This window comes from Erpetoichthys calabaricus, chromosome 2, assembly GCF_900747795.2.
Source record: "Erpetoichthys calabaricus chromosome 2, fErpCal1.3, whole genome shotgun sequence".
Lineage (NCBI taxonomy): Eukaryota > Metazoa > Chordata > Cladistia > Polypteriformes > Polypteridae > Erpetoichthys > Erpetoichthys calabaricus.
Window position 1 is genome coordinate 300,124,293 of NC_041395.2, and position 21,241 is coordinate 300,145,533.

Here is a 21,241-nt window from a genome sequence, read left to right on the forward strand (position 1 = left end):
TTACATTTATATAGTACTATTCTCACTACTCAAAGCACTACCACACAGGGAGGACAAGGGATGCAAACCCATAATCTCTTTACTGCAAGGCAACAGAACTATCATTGAGCTATGTAAGATAAGTTTACTTCAGTAGGCAGTGTTAATAGTGGCTTTGTAACTAGACGTTTCTGACTATGCATATGTAAATGATTGTATCATGTATCTTTACTAATAAAGCCCATTGGGCTGTTGTTCATTACAGAAAGGAACTATACAAAATTAAGGTTGTTTGTACAGATTCACATTTCTCTAATTCAGCTGAGCTATCTGTAAAGTTTGAAAACCTTCAAAGCAATTGTGTTTTTAGACTGTCAATAAAATAAACCAATACATCACCTTCAAAAGATATCCAAAAATAACCCGGAAGACATGACTAAATATTCACAAAATTCTATATCTTTGGTAACTTCTACCTTTCCCAAATAGAGCACAGAATATCAGCACTTCAAATATTGAATTTAGTAAAACTTGTTGACCTCCTCAATGGCTCCAGCACTGAAATCATCAAAAAGAAGGTATTTTGTGTGATTCCTTGTATTGAATGTTTCTGTCTTAGGAAGCCATCTTTTTTTCATAAAAAAGTATTCTACAAGATCCAATAGGATCATTCGCTAGAGAACTGAAACAGAACAAACAAAGCAAGTCACAGAAAACAAATCTCATGAGGCATAAACTCTAGTGAGATATGTTGAAGTTTTTGGTTACGGAATATTTCAATTAAACTCAAGCTAAAACATTTTTAAGTATAAGAATGTTAAAGTACTGGGAGGAAATGGGGACAAAACAAGATTAGGTTACTTGCTGGTGTAATGCTCCAATAATTAAAGTCACAGATTTTTTTTCCAATCACAGTACCAGATCAGATTATTGTAATTATATTGTAAAAGTGACCATGTGCTGCTTAACAAGTGCTTTTCTTTATCTGCAAAAAATTGTAAAGTAACACTAAAGATTTACTTGTTTTTCTGCAATGTAAACAAAGCCCAAAGGACATTCTTAACTGCTGTTATTGGTTAGTCATTCAAAACATTCAGACTTTTATGAGCTTAATACATTTGACCTACTAAAAATAGGGAGCAAGTAATATAAGTCAACTCTTTTTCTAAATATTTTATCATATTATACCATCACTTCTAACTAGTCTATTCAGATAATTAGCGGACAGTTCATGAAATAAGAAGCAAGTTTCTTTTTATGAAGTTTGTACCTAAATATATACAACAAAGTTATTATGTTTGCTTTCACCATCTTATGTTAACTTAACAATATATGACAAACCACAAATTATTTGAACCTTCCCTCTAAGAAACAAGAAATAAATATATTAAATTATTTAAAAAATAAATAAAATGTTACACATATACACGGAGAAGGCAGGTATGGTTCCTACAGCCCATACCAAATCTATAAATAAAACTAGTTGTGCTGCCTATCTAAGATGGTTTGAATACTAAGTATTGAATGTAGATCTCAGAGTTAATGTTTGCAGTGCACCATGCATTGCATATGTCTGTGTTATATGCCATTTGGTATGGGATTCATAACATCACTGTTAATGTTTGTGATGCGCCATCTATTGGATTGACAAATACAATGCATTTTATTATTAAAAATGTATGTGATGAGCCAGACAAACACACAGACAGATACACCGACACTTATTCTTTTATTAAGGTGCATAATACAAGTGATTATTGCTGGAGTAAAACCGAAAGAGAAATACATTAGACTTAATAGCAATAGTGTGTTGTTTTTTTGTAAGCATGCACAAGTAACATTTTCCTTAAAATCATTTACTACAGCTTACTAACTTACAGAAGCGGTAACTGCTTGGGAAATATTCTCATAAGAATGTATTTCAGGCAGAGAACTATTATTAGCTGTTCTTATTGAAACAGTAAGCTGTACCAAAGCTTTAGTGAGAATGATTTGCTGATTCTGCTGCTGAACTAAATTAGCAAATGCAAACTGAAGTAGCTCTTCTATAACGATCACAGCTAATGGTATGTACATTTCCTTGCATAGCATTCAGATCACCATTGCCAACTAACCTCAAGAATCCTTTAACATTTTAAACATTAGAGTAAGGTAGTATATGTATATTAATATAAATCTATAAGAGTACATGAAAATTAAAAGGCAATGTATGTGTTCATGTCAGACCACATTCCTAGCGTGATTATACCTACAACACTTAGTGGAGACTAGATACGTCTTACCAGTAGCCTATTATTAGTGTACATTTTATAGTTACATTGCTTTTGTACATGTTCCACTTTTCTAACAGTGCTGATGACATGTTTGGGTAGTGAGAGAGAAATGGTGTTAACAGAGAAAACTTACAGGAATGCAGGCATAACATGCAAATTCCATATAAGACACAAATATGGCAATGTTAATGGGTGGTAATCATTTGGTGTACCTTTGAAAAAAAAAACATTAAACAAATGTGAATTTTTAAATTTTAATAAGGCCAAAGTAGTAGAGAGGAGGTTTTTTAACACAAATACCTTTTTTCCTATTTGATTTTCAACTGTATAAATATACTATATATTAATGTAAGTATATACGCTTTCTGAGCACACAACTTTCACTTTTAAAGACACCTGTGACTGAGATCCATGATGTCACAAGCACTGACATATGTATGTTACACCCCCTAGTGAACTATGGCATCATAACAAAGAGTTTCCAGAATTGCAACAGGTGATAATGGCACAAAGAAATAGCTAAAAAATAGTAAAGAAATAAAGGAAACAAGAATAAAAAATGAAAACAAAAGAATATTTTTTTCCCGATTCACAAAAGTTTATAATTCTAGCCATGTTTAAATATTGTTTGAATTTATAATACCTGTGCCATGACTAAGAAATCTATTGAAGCATACATGAAATAAAAGAGATCTGTCTCTACTTTAAGTTTTTCATTGCAATATTTGTGTTATTATCTATTTATATATGTAACCATTATCTGAACTTTAATTTTAAACATTGTCTCTTTGTACAGGTAACATTTAAATAAAATCTTGCTTACATATGCTGATAAAATATAAGGTTCCTTATTTGTCTCCTAAACTCTCTGTAATAAATAAATAAATAAAATTCCAGTGTAATCAGTATTCCTTACTCTTCTTCCTATGGTGTAATGAAAAGCTTAAGTATGAGGTATGCTGAACAATCATCCAAAAAAATAACCATACTATAGACTCTGAGTACTGTTTGGTTAGGAGGTGCAGACTGCAAAATTTAAATTCAAAAGTGGATATATAAAAGGTGGAAGAAAAGATAGATTTTTCAGGGTTGAAAACAATCAGCAATTAGGAAGTCTTTTGAACATGCCTAGGAAAAGTTCCAGGGAGTCAAAATCACAAAGCTGAACAAGCCTTTGTTAAGTGAATAGCATAACAAGACTTGGAAACACTGAAGTCTCTGAAGTCTGTGTAACTGATACAAAAGAAATGATACTAGCAGGTTGTGTGGATGGGGAAATTTACAATATTTATTTCCACATTGGGTTTGAAGATGGTTTGAAAATAGGAATGGATAGGAATGGGATCTAACAATGGAAAATGAGCAGAGTTTATAGACTATGCTAGAAAACCACAGACTGCAAAACTCCTGAGCTATTGGTTTAGAAGTTGATTGTTTGCTTTTTTGTTAATTAATTTCAATTATTTTGTTCTTTCTTTTTCTTTTGAAGTTCTTCTTGAAAGTTCCATATCTTATTGTTTAATTTTTGTGAAATTGTTTTGTTTATATTTTCTAGTTTGCTATTTATAAAAAGGATCAGTTTTAGTATTTCTTCTGTTTTAATTTATTCCTGTTTGAAGCTGGAATATTGCATAATTTGTATACTGCCTCATTTATAAATTTTTGCTGAATAAATTTGTTGGGCAAGGTTTTTGCTGGTTTGTCATCCCATTTGAAAACATCATAACAGATTGTGTCCCTGTAATTGATTTTTTTCTAGCCAATCCAGTCCTAGTAAAATACATGTTGTCTGTGTGTATTATTCTGGTATAAGTGAGTGCAGAGTTCACTGATGCACTTGATCCAATTTTATGGTTATATCTTGCTTTAAGCCCAGTGTTGTTGGAAAAAATACTTCCTCTGTGTAACTCTATATTGGATAGGTGGATCTTACATAAATATATACATTCACTCTCATGTGGTCAGATTAATAATCTCAGCAGGTAAATCAGTGGGAAGAAAGTCCTTAATAGCTTAGTAGGTGTTACTTTTGGCAGTCAAAGCTGCTCCATTACCTAGTACCCATTAATAGCACACTAACACAACCTGGAATGATTCCCAATGCGTTTATTTTTTTTATCTTGGTTTTGACGATCACTGAACCAGGTGCTAATTTTATAAATGTTGCCAAGGTGGGATTAGAAGAAAACCAATCTTAGCCTTTATATGTATTGCTTTTTATTGTACTGTTTGGTTAATGGTGTTTACGCTGCCATAATTTTACTTATTCCAAAGGTCGTCATTCTATTCTGAGTGTTACTTGCAATATGATCCACCATGAGGGTTCCTTGCATTTATTACTTAATGGATTCATATTCTATGCATTGTGTATGTTTGGATTTTTTTTAAATCAAGACTGGTAACAGTAAGCAGTCCAAGCAGACATATTTTTAATCATAAAAATGCATCACACGCTTTAGTGTTCCAGCTTGACTGACATGAGCTGGAGGTTAACTGTCAACACTTCAGCAAAAAGTCTGTAGATCTTCAGCTGAAAGTAGTTCTCATTGGCTGAATTAGATCATGTATTCAGGATGGGAAACTCATTTGGATACCTCACACCAAATATCATGCATTACTCTCCATTAACATCATCCAAGTCACGATATATAATTACAAATGGCCAAGAAGTACAGAGTACCAGTTCACAACATGTGTGTGTGCAGTGATCCTTACCCAGTCATGCTGGCATATCATATAATTTATAGGCAGAGCACCTGGTGTCAGCCAGGATGATGCAAGCCACTCACTTATCAAAAAGCAAAACATAAAGAAGATGCAACGTCATAGATGTTTTACATATACATAAATACACAATCCAGAAATAACAATTGCAACACAGGCACGGTCACAGTTACCTAAGTTATAATAGTATCCTTACATCTAAGCAAAACTACACTGAGAGATCATGACATTAGTTTAACAAAACAAAGAGTTTTACTGAAGACTACTGTATTTAAAAATATAAAGAAACAATGCAAATGTAATGTGTACACTAGACCCCTAGCCACAGAACAGAATATTGGGTTATATAGTGCCTTACACTTCCTGAAGTAGTTTGTAATACTTAATGTTGACTGTTGAGTCAATGTTCCCACTTTCAGCAGGACCTTGGTCTGTGTGCCACAACATTAAGAATCTTTTTCAGGATCAATTGATTACATTGACTGATGTTTTTAATATTTAAAGCTAAAGTAAATATTCTGCTTGTTCACCACTTTCCAGATATTCACAGATTATATTGGTAACACTAATATGACCTGGTTTTGGATGTTTTCTGGATTCGACTGACAATTAATACAAAATGTACTGTAATTCCTGAATTGCACTAGCTGCAGCATGGACAAGTCGATAGATTATTTTGAAAGATGGGTACTCGAACAATTTAATTAGGAACAGTGGGCAGAAGGCTATACTGCAATTAAGTCTCTCTCTCTCTTTCTCTCTCTCATACACACACACCCACACACACACACACACACACTCTTTCTCTCTTACCCTGTTCATCTTCAGACTGAGCTTTTGACATGGAGAGACCTTTAAACTAAACCCACTGGTTACTACAGGAATCAGAAAGTGCACAACCTAAGTCACTGCTGGCAACTTCAAATGTTCCTGCACTACAAATGCCCAAATTGAAATCCTCAGATACCTTTGGAAGCTTTCATACTTCCTGTTATCATCATCCTAGCTTTATTAAGTTCTTAGACTACATGAAGTTACTTAATTAACAAAGCAATAAATGAATTGGTGATTCCATATGGGGGCGGCACGGTGGCGCAGTGGGTAGCGCTGCTGCCTCGCAGTTGGGGGACCTGGGTTCGATTCCCGGGTCCTCCCTGCGTGGAGTTTGCATGTTCTACCCGTGTCTGCGTGGGTTTCCTCCGGGCGCTCCGGTTTCCTCCCACAGTCCAAAGACATGCAGGTTAGGTGGATTGGCGATTCTAAATTGGCCCTAGTGTGTGCTTGGTGTGTGGGTGTGTTTGTGTGTGTGTGTTCTGCGGTGGGTTGGCACCCTGCCCAGGATTGGTTCCTGCCTTGTGCCCTGTGTTGGCTGGGATTGGCTCCAGCAGACCCCTGTGTTCGGATTCAGCGGGTTGGAAAATGGATGGATGGATGGATGGATTCCATATGGCAAATGGCCTTTCAGCACTGATTTTATTTATTTTTATTTTCAAAAAGTAATGTGGCTCATTATAAGTCTATAAGTAAGTAAGAACATCATTTTTAATCCTTTGTTATTTTCAGCACTAAGATTATTTTTAAACCAATAGTGAAAAATCAGCAAAGGGAAAAAAATAAAAAAATTGTTTTAAGGGAATTCCAAAAAAATTCCTTATTGCAAAGATTCCACGATAACTTACTTTTTGCTCAGTATGGCTTTTCTCTGAAGTTTTTAAATAGGCATAATTTTCAAAAGAACAACATAGACACAGGCAGTCAAGAATTTAAGCTATGTCTTTCTCTGTGACAGTTAATGACAGGCAGATTAGTTTGCTGAAAGGGAGATAGTTTTGTCAGGCATGGTTATCAAATTTCACTAGTTTTCTATAGCAGGGGACCTCCTCCTGATCCTTCCAATGAGAACATGTTTAATTTCCTAAGGCTTTCTGTCATAGCACCTAACCATCATTGAAATATTGCTTATTAATCCCATGCTTTTGGAGAAGTCACTTTCAACTGACATACTTAACACCAATTAAAGCCAATTTTATGTTTCTCTTTCCCCATTCTTTCTTTCATTCTGATCTAATTAAATCCTCTCCATGCACATATCCTTTAATACCACAAAATGTTCTATTGCATGGGTAGAAGGACATAACACTCTTTTTACAGGAAGATGTCCACACAATACAACTATACTTTTAGTTTCATGCTAAAAAAATACTCAATTTACTGCAGTTTATAAAGAGATACGACTCACCAGGCTGTGAGTTGAATGCTAATTTTTAAGGCAAACCTTTCTGCATGCACGTAAACTATGACTTTTCAGTTCAGTGGTAAAACAAACAATCGAATCCATCCATCCATTTTGCAACCCGCTGAATCCGAACACAGGGTCATGAGGGTCTGCTGGAGCCAATCCCAGCCAACACAGGGCACAAGGTAGGAACCAATCCCGGGCAGGGTGCCAACCCACCTCAGGACACACACAAACACACCCACACACCAAGCACACACTAGGGCCAATTTAGAATCGCCAATCCACCTAACCAGCATGTCTTTGGACTGTGGGAGGAAACCGGAGCGCCCGGAGGAAACCCACACAGACACAGGGAGAACATGCAAACTCCACGCAGGGAAACAATCGAATACATGATAATAAAATACAGCCTTGAAACTAAAACTCTTCTATCTTCTTCTTGTTTCTTTTTTGATGCTTTCTAATTATGTAACTAGAAAAGGAAACATTATTTCACTTAATCCTGATTTTTTTTTTTTTTGTGAGGGACGGCCTATCCTGGCAGAAGCAATTGCAATACATGAAACAACCCTGGACAAGGTGCACTCTATATTACAGCCATCTGTTAAATTACTTGTATTAAATTATATCACATTAAAGTTTCTGGCAGTTTGTTGCATTGTTTAAATATTTTGCATTTAGTGTACCAGAGTGTAGTGTAGTGTATTTACATTAGTTTAATTCATCAGATAGATAGATAGATAGATAGATAGATAGATAGATAGATAGATAGATAGATAGATAGATAGATAGATAGATAGATAGATAGATAGATAGATAGATAGATAGATAGATAGATAGATGGATGGCCAGGGGCACTTGGGTATGCTCTTGCCTTGTCCAATCATGAAGTAAGTTGAATGGGCTTATGAATTGTATGTTATTTTATAAATATACACATGTACACATACATATGCATACAGTACATGCAGTATACATATACAGTATTTTTTAATATTTAAAAACCTGACTCACTAATCATAGCTGCCATTTTGTTTCACGATGGTTGATATAAAATTACTAGTTTTTGTTCTAAGTTTAATTCCTGACCCCTGTTTGTATGGCATTTACATACTCTCCACCATGTCAGGGTGTTTTTCAGTTAGGTACTACAGGTTAGGTTGATTTCCCACTATAAACTGGCCCAATGTGAGTGACTTTAAGTGTGTGTGAGAGGGTGCCTTGCAAAGAAATCATGTTCTGTCCAGAGTTGATTTCTGCCTTGTATCCACTGTGACTGCGGCAGGCTCCACCTTCCTGTGACTCTGATGGAAATCTCAGTTACCACTAATTATTCACAATCTCCTTGTGTCCCTTTTATAGTCCCTTAGGCACAGGTTTTGATCAATTATAGCTGTATTCTAAATTTATCTTTAGCCTTAATAAAGTTTATCTAAATTAATCTATATGAAAAAGTGAGTGTCCGTGACTGACCAATATTACAGGGCTAGGCTCTGTTTTTTAGACTAAGCAGGTTTTGTAAAAGAATGACTACATGAATGTTTAATGTTGTTAATGACATTAAAATATTTAAATAATTTACCATTTATTAACTATATACTGTTTTTATTTGAAAATATTATTCATTCTAAGCATGGAAGTAATATTTAATGAAGAATTAATGCATCGGTCTGATTCCTGCTATGATTATATCCCTCTCCTGATTGCGCTTGTAACACACTTTGGCATCTTTAATTTACTGCTAATATACATTTTATTAAACTTTCTTTTACCAATGTTTTTTTAATTTTCCCTGCTATAATGATTGTAATTCCATATTTACTGTACTACAATATAATACAATGTTTTTCTTCTACTTACAGACTTATATAAAAATAGAAAAATAATATCTGATTGCCTCTCTATATATGTATGTGATCTTTGGGTGATCATTTAATTATATGAATAGCTTTATATGGAAATAAAGTTAGAAGAGCAATAAAAACACATTAACTGAAAAAAATAAGTAAATAGCCAGCACCTTTGGGGAGCTGGGAAAAGAAGACAAGAAAAAGACCAACTGGCTTTAACATGCATTTTCTTGTGTTTGATATTAATGTGACAAACAAGAATTAACAAGAACAAAGCACAAACAACTAGAGAAAATATTTGAGACAAAAGACCAAAAGTTATTTTTTAGCTTACCTACAAATTACTACGTGATGTTTGTTGAAGCAACTTAGTTTGGTTCATTGCTGCACATTCCTGCCACCTGTGAGTTTTGGTGCTAAATACAGAAACTCTGGAGCTACAGGACATAGCTTGCTAGTCACTCCTATTTCATTTGAACACCAGAATAACTAACCTGTGGTTTGTGCCTTTACCAGTGTTGATCTCACCCTTTTGAATGGCTACATTTCTGTCTGTATTTTCCATGTTATACTATCAGAAGCTGCCTGTATTTTGGGTATGACACTAGCCAGGTCTTAAAAGGGCAACTCAATTGTTCTGATAACAATGGGCACCTGAGAATGCTAGGCAAGCTTAGAATAGAAACCAACCATGCACTTATATTCTTATCTACACAATGAGATTCAAAACATAAAAGAATTTAACCAGCAAGATACCCTATGCCTATTGCAACTGCTACACATATACTGAACTTCAAACAGTCACTTCAGTTTAGCAGCCTACTGTGGACGTTGTGCCAGATGTTCAGCATGCATACATATTTTAAATAATACTTAATATCATTAACATTTAATATTTAAATAATAAATAAATAAATATAAATAAATAATAAATAAATTCCTAATATGTAGAAAAACACATAAAACTCTTAATGTTTGATAGGCTGCAGGACTCCAACAAATTACGAGTTTGAAATTTAGGCTTCTTAACAGGTGGCAGATGAACACATTAAAAATGCATATTTTCAGAATCACAACAGAACTTGATATAGTTCATATCACATGTCATGTGTCATAAATTGTTCATAATATAAAGTTAATGTAACCCAAATTTCACTTAAAAAAAACATTTAAAACAGAAATTCTGAAGTTACACAAGTTCCATTAACAATATTGAAATTACACTTTTTTGTTCTATCTTTTGTACTTGTGGCAAAATAAACACCTTGTTTTTTTAAGTAAATAAGTAAAAATTTATTTATAAAGTGCCTATCACAGACAAAAGACAGAAAAGTGTTGAACAATAAAACATTGAATAAAATGAAATATTTAAACAAAATACAAAGCAATGACTATATAAAAAACACCCGCAGATGACAACGCTACTCAAATGTCAGCTCAAACAGACTGAATTTATTTTAATTAAGTTAGAAAATGTATGCATAGCACAGAGCGTTCTGGGGAGTCCAAAAGCTTGTTCTGTACATTTTTTGAAGTTCCCTTAAATATAGTGGCATTCTCAAGGTGGTCTTTCAATGCTCCATCGAGAGAGGCAACAAAATCCACTAACCCACCCAAAATCCCAGGCTTGTCAGAGCTCTCGTGGCCATGCAAAGCCAATTCAATTGCTCTACAGAATTTCACACAGTCTGTTATTCTTCACATAATGTGTTCATTTTTAGTCACCTCTTCATTTGACTTCTAATGCAAATCATGTAGTCTTCATGTAGCTGTTCACCAATAAGTCTGTCAAAAAAATTTGTTTAAATTTAATCTAGATGACTACAGCTACTTTCGTGCCGCTTGCATTTTTCAGAAAGATGTTTTAGGTCTTCACTTCAATAACACCACTTTGGAATTGCAAACAAGGAAAGCACAAAAAAGAGGCATTAATTATGCCATATCCAGTTAGCCAGCTCCATGTGTCATAACCAGAGCAGGAAAAAGTCTGGGTGTAAGCTTATCCTTGATCATGAGGTGTTTCATTAAAGAAATAACTGCATTTTCTTTGATTTCTGAATTTCCACTTAAAATTGCCATTGCCGTAATGTCACACTTGTTCATCTGTAGCTACGTTAATGGCGGTTGTGAACTGTGAACCACTGACATGAACCTGAAATAATGTGTCAACAATTGTCCAATCACATTATATTAAAAAAAGCATAAAACAACACTAATTCTATGCCAGTAAATGTGTGAGTGTTCGGAGCGCAGAGAGCTGTGTCCCAGGAAAAATCTGAAAGCAACAAATTAAAGGGGAGCCTCAGTTCACCTGCTTTTCAAAAATTTAAGGATTTACATAGGCTCTAATTTGGCCGGTGCCCTTCACTCTGGAAATATAGGTATTCACACAGAATTTAAACAAATACAAGTCAGAACCAAATTTTTAATGGATGTTGACATGCGCTGACACCAGGCACTTTGTGCAAATAAACAAATTTATTTCATGATTATTTTGCATTACCTAATTAATTTAAGTGGAGGTTTTTAAATATTTGGAGCGTGGGCGGTGCCCCAGCGCCCCACATTACAAACTGCCACTGGTTAAATGAATGTACATATCAGTGTCTCATTCTATGAAACAGTCCTTGCTTGATTAATTAGGGTCAAAACAGATGGTTATAGTTAGACTGTCCCTGGTGGCCATTTGCCTTATGTCATTTGTACGCTTGGCTCCAGGATTAGACAGGGGAAGGCTAGGCTAATTTAAACACACAAATAGTGATGAAAGATATAAAACAAGGTATGATAAAGAAACCTGAACATTAAGAAAATATCAGCCACTGAAATAGCTTTTCATTATCTGCCCTGGTGTAGCATATCTTCTGTTATATGTTAGGCAGGATCTCTCTCAGGATTGGCATTGGAAGATGTATATACTTTCAGTGTTAGAAAAGTGGGTAAAGTGTCCACTGCTAGTCTTGGGCATTTTTAAACCTTTTGTCACAAGTATGTTTGCAATAATTGTCTATTTTCACTAAAACAATACTGCAAACAGCTTTAATTGGTGTTGTTAGCATGTCATGTTAAAAGCACAATACTACATATATTCAGGTTCATGAAAGTTGTTTTTTCAAATCACAGTGTTGCAGGGTGAGACAACTGAATCTTAGCAGCAACAGGTACAACCTTAGAAGGATCCCCAGTATAGGATACCGCTGCATTAAAAGTTGGACTCACACACTGACCCTAGTCAATCATGCAGGCCAGCTAGAGTAGGTGTGGAAAAGCACAAGAGGACAAGGACAAAACTCAAACAGACGCAGTGTTTAAAGTAAAACTGTTCTACATGCATGTGAGAGGCAGCCTGTATGAACACTGTGAAATATCTGCCAACAACTGTGAAGTGATGGTGCTAACCAAATGTCATTCATTAATTTATCCATAAAGTTAACATGAACCATTTAGCTTCACCTATTTATTCACTTACTGAACAATACATTTTTGGGGTATAGTCAAACAAAAGGTATCCTGGCATCATTTGACAAAAGCCAGGAACAAAACCTGGACAAGGTGCCAGTCCATAACAGGGCATTTTCACTCACAGAAAAATAATTCTTACTGGGTCAATCTACTATCTTCAAGGAATCTAATATGTATATCTAAGTGGATTAGAAAATAAAGTTGGATTACTAGGAGACAACTCCATATGTGCATAAGACTTAAACTAAGTTTCATAAAGCTAATAGTCAAAAGTGTCAACCATTGTGCCATCATGTCACCAAAACAAACAAACATATTTTGAAAATGGGAACTGTTAACGGCCAGCATTAACATTTTTTAATGTTATTAGTATTCTCTGTCCATTTGTTAATTATATTCTTTTCTTTCCATTTTCGCAGAAAGCAAGGACCTATCCTGGGAGTATAGGGGTAAGGCAGACACCAGACCATTGCAGGAGACACTCAACTGATTTAGAATCTCCAATTCACACAGCAAGCATTGTTTAGTTTGCATGGACAAACCTGAAATAAAAGCATCGTTGTGGAGAAAACATGTATGGATAGTGACATACTGAACTGAGCCTAGGTACCAAGAGTTTAAGACTGCAATGCTAGCCTCTGTGCCACCACTTCAAAATGATCACTAGAGACCAATAAAATAAAGCATTAGAAAGCATAATTAAAAATATTAACTTATAAAACTTAAGACATAAAAATTTATTTTTAGTTAATTTCTGTTGCAAAGATGGGTAATTTAACAAATATTTATATTAAAGAATTAGTATTTATGCAACACTTCAGCAAAAATAAATAAACTCAAAGTGAACTATTTTCTTCTTATTTTTAATAATATTATTAATATAATATTATTCATTTTGTTTTCATACTGGAGAAGATAAACAACCTATAGTTAAGACTTTTTTTTACTTACAGAATATTATTTTAAGAAAAAGGCTTATCTAGATCTAGGATACATGCAGAGAAACCTTTACTACTTATACTGATAAATGTACTTTTCTCCAGTACCTCAGTATCAGTCAGGCTAGTGTGGCTGCCCGCAAGAATCCTGCGCACTAACTGATTCACTTTCCGGAATGCTGCCACAGAAACAGTTGCTAGCAGTAGTTCGCCTACTAAACACGTGTTCTTCCAAGGGAATAAAACGTAATGACTAAGATAAGCACCACACGCTAAATTAAATAAATCAGATCATGAATAAAGTGTAAATAGCTAAAATAAAACCTTTTTATAACTCTGTTTTCTATATCAAACAACATCTTAAGGTGCTTTAAAAGTTCAAAGCCATAGGGCTACAAATTGGAGCAAAGAAAGAATAGGTGACTTGTTCAAGATGGCAAAGTGTGCCTGAGACCAAATCCTGAAGATGTAAAGAACACCTGACTTTAAGTACTACATCACATTATCTACTAACACTAAACACTGAAAATGATCAACAAATTAGATATACCTACAATATTAATTCAACAAGAATTATGTGGGTCATATTCAGAACTGCAAATAATTAATTATAAAAACATTTCTCTGCATCAGTATCAACATGACTGCACCATATGTGTAAGGTGCTATGATTGGACACACTTCATTAATCATCTGATGTCTATGAGCTGAACAAATACACAATAGGTGTCACTGAATGGTTTTGTTCTTAAGATTGCAATCTCATGTTAACATGGGTTATTTAGGTATTACTGAAAACTGTCTATAATGTTTTGGGTCTCTTGATTATCTGTTAATCTGTTAATGGGACAGGATCAGTGTTGTTGTCTCACAATTCCAGAGTTCTGGGTCTGAATTCCCAGATTAAGTATTTGCATATGATTTGTTTGCATATGGTTTTCTCCCAGTTTTAGTCCAACAACCAAATGTGCTTCACTGGCAACTCTATGCAGACCAAAAATAAGTGAACATTGGTGTGTATGTGAGTATGTCATGTGTTGGATATATCTTGGCTGAGAGTGGTGCAGTACTGTCATATTTACAACTCTACACTGCAAACTCAGTTAAAGTCCAACTTCTGGAGTGTAGAAGTGACTTTTGAGTGTTGATTGTTCATTCTACACACCAGGCAGTATTATTCAAATTTAAAATGAAGTGTTATTTTACAGTATCAATACAATGCACCACCTAGCATTTCAGTGTAATGTTTTCTTTCTCTAACAACAGAAATCAGAATAAGCATTTTTCCCTTTTTTACTGGCATAAAATTTTTGCCAAATGTTTAGGAAACCAGATCTTAAATTTCTGCACTTAGTTTTTGCTCTGTGCCATCCTGGTAGTGACACCATGAGGTCTTGGAGGCACTGCTGTCCCTGTCTGGTTTACTTTATGTGTTGTTATGCATACAACAAGCCTCTGTTTAAAACATTATTGCTGTAGTGTAGTGTAGAAAATGAATGAATGAATAATATAAATGATATTATGTTAAGGCCAGTTCACTATGGAGGCAATGAATAAATATTTCAATTAAGACTGAATATTCACATTTTGAAAACCAAATGCAACCTACTTCTAACTTGTGAAAGTTTATTGGCCCAAACTATTTCTTCTGTGAATAGCTTTCTGAATATGGGTAACTCTGTGGTGTTGAACATGTATATCAACAACATTTGCAATGTACTAGGAAAGGCATTTTTGTTAAAATGTACAGTTCTCATGAGGTATTTCAGAAATGTTGCTGTGTCACAGTTTAGCAGCATACGTCACTCAATTCATAAAGCAAAGGCTTAAGTTTAGTAGAATTGTTATGAAACTGTCTCAGTGGCAAGGATTTACCAAACTATTTGACTGAACTAGGTGGCAGGTTTTAGAGAATAAATGATTTAAGTTTGCAGACCTTGAACTAAGTGATGAGTAATAAATATCTAGTGATAATTAGTGAAATCAGCTGCGTCCCTTTTGTACAAATATGGAAACAGCTGTACGACTTTGTAAATTGGTGTTGGTGTTGACTAAATAAATGCACAAGGTTTAAATAATAATTTCTACTACTCCTTGGGTATTTGAGAAACAAAGCTTATTAAGAAATATTAGGAGGTGTAACTGACAATAAATTATAGTTTCTATTAACTCTTCACTATAATCTTTGTTTACTTTAAACACAGGAATTGCTGTCCTGGTATTTAGAAGTAAATGAAAACAGGAAAGCCTCTTTCTTATTATTCATCATTTTTGTAAAGCAAATATTTAATGAACACCTCTTGCTCAATGTGCTAAACTAAAGCAGCTTCAAATAATAAAAGGATGGATATGTACATGTCCATTTGTATTATTTAAATAATATAAAATGCTTCAGTAATTATACAACACATCACACAGCAGCTGATACAGTATATAAAAGATACAGCATAAAAATGGATTATACAGTAGTTTTTAAAAACCAAGTTCAAATATACTGTGTAAAAATTAATATTTACTCTAGTGATTACATTTAAAGATTGCACTGATACTTAAAAACTATTTTAGCTGTAATTGACATGTTTAGTTTAAATTATAGTTCACTATATTAGAAGTTCTAGCTGTAGTAAGTAATCTGCTAGCACCCCACTCATTGTTCATTTCTGCCTTGCATGCAGTTGTACCAGGATAGGCAATGGCCCAACATGGGCATAAATAGAAGTTTGAGAATGTGATGTGAGAATATCAACTAATTTAGAACCAACCATCTTAGAAACGTTTGGTGCATAGTATTCAAGGGATAAATAATTGAAATTTATTTTAAATTGGTTTTGCTTTATTAATTCATTTATGATCCTTAGAGTGAACATAACCAGAGACCTTAATTTTAGAAATCCTGCTGTATAGAGGACAGGAAATCTAATCAGCATGAAAATGGAGGAATTTTGTTTAGGTCTGGCTTGGTCCTCATAGCCTTTGACTTTCACAGGAAATATATAACATGTATCGGTAATCTACAGAATATTCTATTTCTGCTCATCTTTAACGAATTATAACTTATTACATGCTTAATAAAACTGAGTGAGGTGATAACCTCTTAAAATATTGGAAAACCACAGCTAATTCAAATTAGATACAGTAGAAAGACATGCACTTACAGAAATGTACAGTATTCTCATCCACAGTTACAAAAATATTTAGTACACGATTCATCGGTAAACTTTGTGTTTTTTGATGTTATTAATCAAGGGAATAATCCAAAAAAGAATGCAACTTGAAACATTTGTTACTCTGACCAAGGTCCATTAACTGATGTCAATTTCTAAATTTAAAAAATACACAATTTGAATTTTATTGTAATATTAGAAAGCAGTGAAATACAAGTCAAACAACAGATATTGTTTTATCAATAAAACACTCCAATCTCTTAGTCTCTTATAATCCCTTGAACAAAGTAGCAGTTTGTGTAAATTTTACACATTCTCTCTATGTTAACACAGGATTTCTGTAAAAATTGTTAGTTTTCTGCCAGTGTCAAAAGACATAAGCATTAGTTTGAGTGGCAAATTCAATATGGCCCAAGATAAGTGAGTGTGTATTCTCTGACGGACTGGCAGCCATCTTTTGTACCAGAAGCAGACAAGTAAGGCTTTGCCCACCCCCTACCCTCCGACACTGTGATGGAATAACCAGGTTTTAGAAAATGGATAGTTGCCCTTTGACCTGTAGAAATACTATACACTTTATCATACAACCAAACATTGTATGTTTAAACAACATATTTCTTATCATGTGCTAGAGCACTGTTATATAACTATAACATTAAAATAATTGTTGTACCTTTTAAATACATTTACAAAAATGTTATATCTATCTATTTATATGGGTGTTAGTTTTTATTTATTTATTGGTGTGCATAGTTATACATTCATGTTTAAATGTTCTTAAGGTTTCTTTTTCTGGATTACAATTCCATATCCTGAAGTTATTAATGTGGAATACAGTGGTGTCTTCTCTTATTAAATCTGATGCTTTAGTTATTTTAATCTGAATACACAGGCACAACAATATATGGAAAACTTATTGAATGTACCATACTTATCATTTTTCCAGAAAAAAGGTATGCTCCATATTATTGGACATTAATACTACTTCATTTTTCTTAACGCTCAATTTATGCTTGCCAGAAACTGAAGAAGCATTACTGAAAAAATGCCGTGTACTTTAGAATGACAATTTGCATTGACCTGTTTTTCAGCCCTTTTTGATGTTCAGTAAAATAACTCAACTGTTTCTATCCTAATCTTATTTTAGTCTGTTTGATTTTTTTTACTTAAGGAATAAAAGATTTAGTATATTGCATAGTTCACATCTAAACTACAATGTCATCCTTGTGTAACTTGTACATCTAAAGTTCTTAGTAATTTAAGAGCCCAATATATTCCATATTGAGTATGGAATATTGAGTTGAACTGACCAGGACGAGCTATCCTTAAGCTGACAGTAAAATTTAATATTAATACATATGAAAGTGTCAAAAAGCATCACAATAAAGGAAAAAGTCCAAATTAAACAGCAGCACAAAAGAGATAGAAAAAGGAATCACCAGATAATAAAAAAGTTTAATGACAACATAATGCCATCAGTTGTCACTTTAATGCAGACTGTTGCTAATGAAATCACCAACAATATGAAAATAGTTTATCATGGATGGAAGGATGTTAATTTTGCCTTTTGCAATTGCAAAATATAAAGTAAAACATATAAAGCTGATGGTCTTGATGCCAGATTCTTTTGCAGCTAAGGTAAGGTTAACTACTCTTATGCTTGAATTTGGCTTAATGGTTGCTTACCTATAAGGTCTAGAACATTTTTCACTTTTATTTTTTTGCATTCTCTTATAACAATTGTTTCAAAACAGAACATTAACTGATGTCTATTCATTTATGTTGACCTCATCTGCAAGTTGCTTTGAACAAAAGCATATCCTAAATACAAATCTGTCTCTCTCTCTCTCTCTCCCTTTGTGTGTCACATTCATGGCATTGATAAAAGTACTTAAAGAGAAAATGTGAAAATTTGTTCAGTGTAATATGCCATCTCATGTGTCTTCTGCACTTCTTTTTTTTTTTGTTCAGACAGAAACACACAAGACTCAGTTATATTAATGTTATATAAACGTTCAATTTCATCATTAAAACATTGTTTCTGGGGTTTCTTTTTTAGAAAGAAGTAAGCAGGACTTGTGTAAACTAGAACTTTTAATCCTACCTTATATTAAAAACCATACTGTGAGAATTCAGATTGTTCATTGGGATTCATTATAAATCTAAATTTTACAGTATTTACAACATGAAAACACTTTAAGTATTTTTGTACTTATTTCATGAAGTATAGAAATTGCATTTTTAAGACAGAAATATCCAGTATTCTGCTGAAACACCTTTAAACTCTGGAATGAACAGTCACAGGTACAAATATTCAATGTAACGTCAGGATATCATCAGTAGTTACAGTTAAAGCAATAAATTCAGCCATAAAACTGGACATATTTGCAATTTACTTTTTACTTTTATGGCACACATTAATTATAACCCCACTGAAACTAACTCAGGATTTTAGGGGGGTTTATGTCTAATTAAAAAATAAAGTAGCAATCTTTTTCTAAATTTAGTAGAAACTTGGTGAACAAGTTTATTTCTTATTAATAAAAATAAAAATGGGAATATATCCATATTCTGTCATTAATTTTATTTGTAACATCAGACGTGTTATTGACAAGCAGTTCACTGCAGGAATCAGATCCATAGATTAACAGTCAATTTACGTATTTACTGTGGAATTTTAAAGATCATTTAAATATTTATGTGATTTTCTAATATCTACTACTAATGTAATAACTGTGCAAAAACCTGAATCAATACATTTGTATATTGTTATTGGTGTTAGACTACAATTTATAACAAAAATCAATGAAAAAGAATTTTTTGTTACAAGCATAAAAAATCTAGACAAATCTTTGAATCGATAACAGTAATAAATTACACATATATTTTGTTTGAAGTAAGTTTTAAAAATGAAAGTGTTAAGTATTCCTATACTATTTTCTTTATGTGAAATATATTTGTAATGTGTGTTCCTTGAAGAGTGCCAAAACACATATTAAACTAGTATTACTACTTTACATGCTAAATACTCTGATACATGTATAACTTAACAATTTATTTATTTACAGTAATTACTATCATAATTCAATAAGTCATAGCTTTTCAATAAAAGGTTTTATTTCTGTTTTAAAAGGAAACAATATTCATAAAATATGCATTAGAGTTTACTGTTCTCTTTCAAGATATTGAACATCCATCCATCCATCCATTTTCCAACCCGCTGAATCCGAACACAGGATCACGGGGAGGTATAGAACACAACTTAGCAAATACAGCATTATATTTTAATGTTAGACATTATCCCTTAAAATAAATAAAACAAAAATAGGTTCCATTAAAAAAATGTTATTTAAAATATATTCTTCACATCTAGCAAAACAATAATTGTATTGATCATTAACTGTCCTTGTGTGCCTAGCCCAGTGTTAGTTTTTAAACATAAAATATTTTACCCAGGAATTTTAAGGTGTTTGTTAAACAGAGAAAACAGATTTTTTACAAAAATAACCAATGTAATTGAGTTGTGCATTAGAAGTTAACAATGGTTTGGGGTATTGTTTATGATTATTTATGTATTTTTGCATTATTACTATATAGATTTCACCTAGTTAAGAAATAAAGTATATGACTAATTCATTTATTATGTTTTATACTAGACTTTATTTGCATGGAATTTTTAAATGATTACTCCAGTTCCCCATAATACTAAATTAAATGAAGGATGTTAAATAGAAATTCAGAGTTAATTAGTTAAAATTCTATTTCCTTCACCTTATTCAGCTCTTTGAATAAATAAAAAGGCATGATAAAATATGAAATTCTACATTGCATATTTTTAGAAATGGTACTGTACTTGCCTTTCTTAAATTTTGTGAAGTTTCCAAATTTGCTCACCATGAAAATAAAATATTCTGGTTGTCTTTGTTCATTGCAAACATAAAAGAGTCAAAAATGTAATCTACAGAACAGTGATGAGTAAGCAACTTCATACTTAAGCGTCCATCCTGGTGTGAAATCAATTCCAATGGACCAAAATCAATCTTTATGCTCAGAATCTTCTAGGGATCACTCAACAATCTCACAAAGCCTGTGATGGCTTTTGTTGCAGCAGGGAAAACAGATGCATAAGCCATTTGATTTGAATCACTTTCTCACTAAATTTTCAGCTCATTGAAAAACTTGATTTTGAAATTATCACCTTGGATAAAGGCATCAGTCAAATAAGTAAAGTGAGTAAAAATGTTCTAACCAGCAGACAAAGGACAACCTATTAGGTATTTTGGCATTTCTTTTTATTTATAAAAAAAGCAATTATATTAATTCATTATTGAATTTGTTGCTAATGGCAATTAGCACATGCCTAATATTCTGTTGCAAAAAAAACATGAAATATCTTTTCCTGTAGTACAATTCATCAAATGTTAATTACTCATTTAGTCATTTAGTTGTTAACCTAGGAGCTGCTACTTTATTGCTGGTCAGCTTATAACCCTTGGGGTCAATTTAAAATGAGACCCTGTATATCACTAATCAGTAGGATTAATCTGGGAAATCACAACAATTATAAAATGGTTTTCTAAGATTAGAATTTTGACAAGCTGCAAGTTTCACA

At 33.2% G+C, this 21,241-nt stretch overlaps 1 protein-coding gene across 4 annotated transcripts in view; it reads right to left on the reverse strand.

Annotated features, from left to right (window-relative positions):
- The window catches only part of rbm20 (RNA binding motif protein 20), a 198,781-nt gene that overhangs the window by 176,529 nt on the left and 1,011 nt on the right, over nt 1-21,241 (reverse strand). Inside the window, exon 1 of one of the 4 annotated variants that reach the window (XR_007934026.1) lies at nt 9,400-9,559. The exons of the other annotated variants lie outside the window; for them this stretch is intronic. The gene's annotated coding sequence lies outside the window, so the exon portion shown is untranslated. Of the gene's footprint in view, nt 1-9,399; nt 9,560-21,241 lie in introns of those variants that run through there. 4 annotated transcript variants of the gene reach the window in all.